This window comes from Malurus melanocephalus, unplaced genomic scaffold, assembly GCF_030028575.1.
Source record: "Malurus melanocephalus ecotype Western Australia unplaced genomic scaffold, MMel_1.1 scaffold_482, whole genome shotgun sequence".
In the NCBI taxonomy this organism is placed as follows: Eukaryota; Metazoa; Chordata; class Aves; order Passeriformes; family Maluridae; genus Malurus; species Malurus melanocephalus.
This window is the reverse complement of record NW_026623714.1, coordinates 233,314-238,677: the sequence shown is the minus strand read 5'-3', so window position 1 is coordinate 238,677 and position 5,364 is coordinate 233,314. Positions and strand designations below refer to the sequence as shown.

General features: G+C 49.4%; 1 long non-coding RNA gene across 1 annotated transcript in view; it reads left to right on the top strand.

Moving 5' to 3' along the window:
- Positions 1-2,139, top strand: part of LOC130582306 (uncharacterized) — a 6,774-nt gene extending 4,635 nt beyond the window's left edge. The window contains exons 2-3 of the long non-coding RNA XR_008966304.1: positions 163-344; positions 1,460-2,139. This is a non-coding gene — a long non-coding RNA (uncharacterized LOC130582306). The remainder of the gene's footprint in view (positions 1-162; positions 345-1,459) is intronic.
- Positions 2,140-5,364: the final 3,225 nt, after the last annotated feature.

Here is a 5,364-nt window from a genome sequence, read left to right as displayed (position 1 = left end):
CTCCCTGCTGCCTCTGACCCCTCGGTGCTGCCCAGGGCTGCTGGAGCACAGGATCAGTAGCTTCCCCCTCGTAACACTGAGCACAAGAAACTGTGTTTAATGCATTTCCTCAGGTGCTGGGTGAACCCCAAGCAGCCGACCACCTCATCTTTGTTTCCACAGGGGCAGCCACGATCCTGCAAAACCGGTGACTGAAATGTCAGGAATGTCTCCAAAATCAAACAATACCAGAGCCCACCTCCTGCTCTGTTTCCAAGGGAAAGCTCTTTCTAAAAAAGACTGCCAGCCTTGCTCAACTGTTTGAAGAATGATCCCAGTTTCTTACCTTCAAATTAAGTTGCAAAGTAAGTCCTTAAGACATGAGATCTAGCACAGGTTTGGGTTTTATTTTCCCTTTTTCTTGGTCTGAYTACTTAAGCCCTCTCTGAGTTTCCCACCATTTGAACCTAATGTTATCTCATACGTGCAGTCGTCATCTCATTAAAGGGAAATCAGAGGAGCTGACTTTAATAAATTTTAACACCCTGTGTGAAAAATCTGGCAATTAAAGCTTCCTGCCCCTGGACCTTTGAAAATGACACGTGGCAAATCCCCTTCAGACTTTAATAAGAGCGGCTCATCAAAGGGTGGTGGCACACGGGGGTAGGAGAGGAGGCAGGGGAAGGGGAGAAACAGCAGCATCAGAACTGAGAGGGACTGAAAGACAAAAGCTGACCCTCCTGCCAGACACTGAGGAGGGAAAAAGCGTCATTAGAGACTGGTAAGCCCAGATAATTCCGGAGAAAGGAAGGCAGGATGGAGGTGAGTCCAACCAGGCAGCACCAGGAATGCGTCATTTCATTGAGACCCCCAAGTGTAATCCTGCCAGGATTTTTGTGGTTGATGCTGGGCTCACAAAATATTCTGGATGACAGCAAGCAGGGTTGTGCACCAGGCTGGCTGCTCTTCTGTAGACCTTCTGGGAAAACATCCTTGAGATAAATATATCATCAGGATAAATACACCCTCCTTGCTGCCCATTGATAACAACCTGTCCAGGGATAACCACTTTAGAGACTGTTTTTCTGGAGAAATGGTTTGTGTTTTTTTATTTTATGGATGAGGAGAAACAGGCAGATTTTATCACTGCTGAAGCTTGGCCATTGAGAAGGAGATGTAGTAACCATGTGTTCAACCTCCCTGTATTCAGATGGGAATGTCTCAAGATTTCTTSGTCCTTCCAGCTCCTTCTGAAACCCTGAGCAGGTTTTCTGAGCTCTCAATCATCTGGTATTTGTACAAATGAAAATTATGATCTTCACTCCCATTCCCTTATGAGTCATCTCGAAAGCACATAAAGTAGCAGCATATTAGAAGAAAGGCACAAAGAATATATTATGGTGGGACCTAGACTCTGGCATCTCTTAATCTGGGGCTAAAAGCTTTCTTTTTGCTTTTTCTCCACTTCTTTATTATCGAGTTCTTCCAGGATAGCAAGAGATGAAGGGGATCTTAAGAGAGAAATCACTGATTTTGTGCACAGGCCGGTGATACTCAAGCAGGGAGGAGCTGATGATGGACTGGAACTCATTAGCAAGAAAATCCTCAGGTGCCTCATAAAGCCTCTCCTCTGAGTCTGCTGAAGTGATAACATCACTGGAAGAGATTTTTCTGACTAGGAATGGCCAACCAGGGACTATTGGTTTGATTAGATTGCACTGAAGCTTCACATCACACCTGAAATACAGACTGTGGAGCCAACAGAAGKTTGTGAGGAGACCAAGACAGGAGATTGTGGTGCAGCTTGGCTTCTGCCCAGCATCAGAGGCAGGTGAAGGTGAGCCACAAGCTGAAAATGGACAGTGTAGTTTCTGGAGAGACATGAGGGATTTGCTGTGAGCAAGGCTGGGGAGCCCAAAATGATGCAGAGCAACTGAAAAAAGGAGAGTTTAAAGTAGGTCTGGGGTAAGTAACCAGGATAGCATTGCCTCTTCCCCTCCAGAGGGAAGGAAAGCTGGTCAGCATGCAAACACAAAGCTTGGTAGCCATGTGGAGAGGGGTTACTGCCTTTGTTTGCCTCCACGAGCACAGAAATGCTGCAGGAAAACTTTTATATTGAGGGCTGTTGATCCATTCTTCTTGGAGTACCCAGATTTCATGTGCTCCTGTCATTATATAGTCCCTGTGACCATGTCTTCCACCCCATCTCTCCTATTACACGTTTTCCTGCCTGGAGCAATGCTGTCACTGGGATAGGAGTGTTTCTGTCAAAGGGAAGTGTCTCCTGTCCCGTGTGATGGGCACACAGCCAGAGGACAGATCTTCCCTTCTCCCCATGGTGTTTCCTCCCACATCTCTAGTCCTCTCCTTGACATCTAGCATCCACTCAAGGTCAGGATTCCGGTTTATCCCTCAGATTCAAGCCCTGTTTGTGCCTCTTGGTCTTTAGGGAAGATGTATCTCTTCTATTCAGTTGGCCCTTGCTGACTGAGGCAGAGCCCAGACGGTTTTTGGTGACACTGACCCTGCTCCATGTGCTTGCAGAAGCAATGTGCTGCACATGTGTGTTTGTAAAGGGGGYGAGAGGCCACATTTCTCCACCAAGATCTTTGAAATTTTGTAAAAAYAGAGGAGAACGCAGCTGTCCTGCACACAGACTCACCCAAAACCTGCACAAACACCAGCTCTGCCCCAGGGACAAAGCCCAGGGGACAAGCACAGGCAGGGCAGCACAATCACTCTCCCCTCTCGTTTAACCCCACTCCAGAGCCTCTTTTGTGACCCCCAGTCCCAGCACTCCCCAAAAATGCTGACCTGCAGCAGCCACTCACACAAGGAGGGATAAGCCAGCAGAGTCCCTGCCTGCTGGGTGGCCCAGGCCCCTCCTGTGCCATTTCACAGAAGGTTTTTGCTCTGGCTTTGCTGTTTCAGGAGGTGTCAGTCCCCATTAGGTGTGAGGGGATGCTCAGCTCCTGTCACAGCACATCCTGCACCCTGAGCACCTCTGGATCCAGACCCAGACAAGCGCTCCAAGCACCTCGGCTCTCCTGTCCTCCAGATTTTTCCTGGCACAAACCTTTCCTTTTCAAGGAAAAACAGTCCATGGGTTTTTTATCACACCAACAGGCCTTGCTCCAGYCCCCAGGACTCTGGCTCTTCTGTGACTACAGCAGCGTTTAATTTCCAAGGAAATTCAGTTTTAGGCRAAAAGCAATCTCGGCACCCCTGCCTGCTGCCACTTGCCTGCAGCATTCCACATCAGCTGCTGGAGGGAAAACGCAGCTGGGACCCCTGGGGAAGGCACACGGGCCAGGAGCTGCAGGAAGTCGAGGTGTTTGATGTTTGCTTTATTTATTTATGTAGCAGCCACCATCTCCTCGAGCATCCCCTTCTGCYGAGCAGCGATAAGCTGCTCCTGGTTCCTGCTTGCCCACCCCTGCTGGCTCTGTTTTCTGCCAGGTTCCATCTCTTTAGCAAGCACCAAAAACCCCCTYTTACATCTCTGCCAGGCTGCCCTGCCTCCAAAACACTGTCAGCGTGCCATGGAAATGACCAAGCAGGGAGGAGGATGCCATCGCCCCAGCTTTGTTTGCCCCCAAATACAAACCAATTATGGCAGAGCCTTTCCTATGGGCTGCCCCACACCGAGGGGACATTTGTTATCACGAACCAACCTGTCCCTTGTGGGGATGCTGGAGCTCCAGAAACATCGTTCTGGTGTTGAATGAACAGCAGCCCTCTCAAAATCAGGAGCTGGTGACTGCACACACAACCCCTGGGTTTCCATCCCAGCTGCTGCTCCACCCTGGGCAAGCAGCCCTGCTTTCACCGTGCCTGGGAACGGGGCTGGACAGGGCTGGAGAGGGCACAGCTCCTCCACAGGGAGCTGTAATTAATATTTGGAAGCTGCCAGGCTGCTCTGGCAATCCTAAGCTATCCACGTTGTGCCTGTGCCATTCACATCCCTCCTGCTTTGTGAAGCGTATTTATTATTATCTTTATTAATTACATACTGCAGTGCACTTAAAATAGGGAGGAGGGAGAAGGAGTGGACAGCACTTTGCCATCATGGAAAAGCAAACTGTTACATTTTGTACTTGTTGGAAGTAAAAAAATCATTCATTTCATGGAGTGTGAGATGCATTACTAATTGCACAATTATTTTGTTCCATGGCACTCGCAAAACAGAACTTGGAGTGCTTTCAGCAAATTCTGGTGCTGAGGAAATAATGACTTGGGTTTTTTTTAAAAAGTACTAAATTATATTCTCTTCCTTTATGACGGTTATTTCTTGGGTTTCTAGGATTTTTCTGCCCTAGCCCTTATAAAGATGTAAGAAGCAAAGCTTTGCTGCGTTAGCAATGTGCCGGAGTCRGGATGATGAGGAAAGGAAGGGGCTGAGCAGGGGCTGCCCCCTGCCCTCCTCCCCTCACCCCAACAGCAGCTGAGCCCTCTCTGACAGGGTCAGGCTGCAGGGGTCACAGCTTTCCCTTGAAGGACAGTCCCACAAAGCCAGGTGACACCTGACATGTAAAATTCATCCTGTGCCCTACAGAGGTGCCAGCAAACATCAGGAGTGCCCACAGCTGGAGCAGCTCTGCTCCCAGGGGCACAGGGGGGTGATGCAGGTGCTCCAGCTGTCCAGGGAAAAGCTGAGCAGTGGAACAGAGGGACAATGTTTGTTTGCTGTCAGTGAGAGGGACAGGGATGCAGCTGGAACACGGCAGATGAGTTCCTGTCCCAAGATGTGCACAGACTGCAGCATGCAAATGCTGCCAGGGAGGGGGATTGTGCACATCTTTAAATTCAGAGGCCCTAAAAGTTTTCCTGAGGTGAGAGGTGTGTCAGCCCCACCTCTGCAGTGCCAGGCTCTGCAGTGTGCCCTTCCTTCCACGGCTGCTCTGTGCCAGCCCAGCCTGCGTGGTCTCCAACTGCATCTCGTTGAGAAAAACTCAATTTAATAAACTATAAAATTAATGATATTGAAAAGAGTTCCGTGGGCTTCTTTCCTGTGTATTCCTCCCTTGCCACTCTCCCATCACACACACACAAAAATCCAACTGCTGGCCAGCCTCAGGTCTCTGCTCCAGCTCTGCCCTGGGGATGTGCCTGGCAGCAGYGAGAGCAATCTCACTCAGCTCAGCAGGTAAGCACAGATGTTTGGAAAACTAACCACTTCAAGAGGAGAAGAAAAATAAGTCTGTTTCTGTGAGATTGATCTGCTGGCACCAACAGAGCAATCAGCTGGACTTCTCGGAGAGCAGCAACAAACAGCAAATTAGAAGGTGTCAGCCTGCTGAGAGTTCAGGCAAATTAGAAAGCAGAAATTGTCTCAGCAGTGGCTGGCTGGGCTAGGGCAGCTTCTTGTGGCCCTGCAAGGCAGCC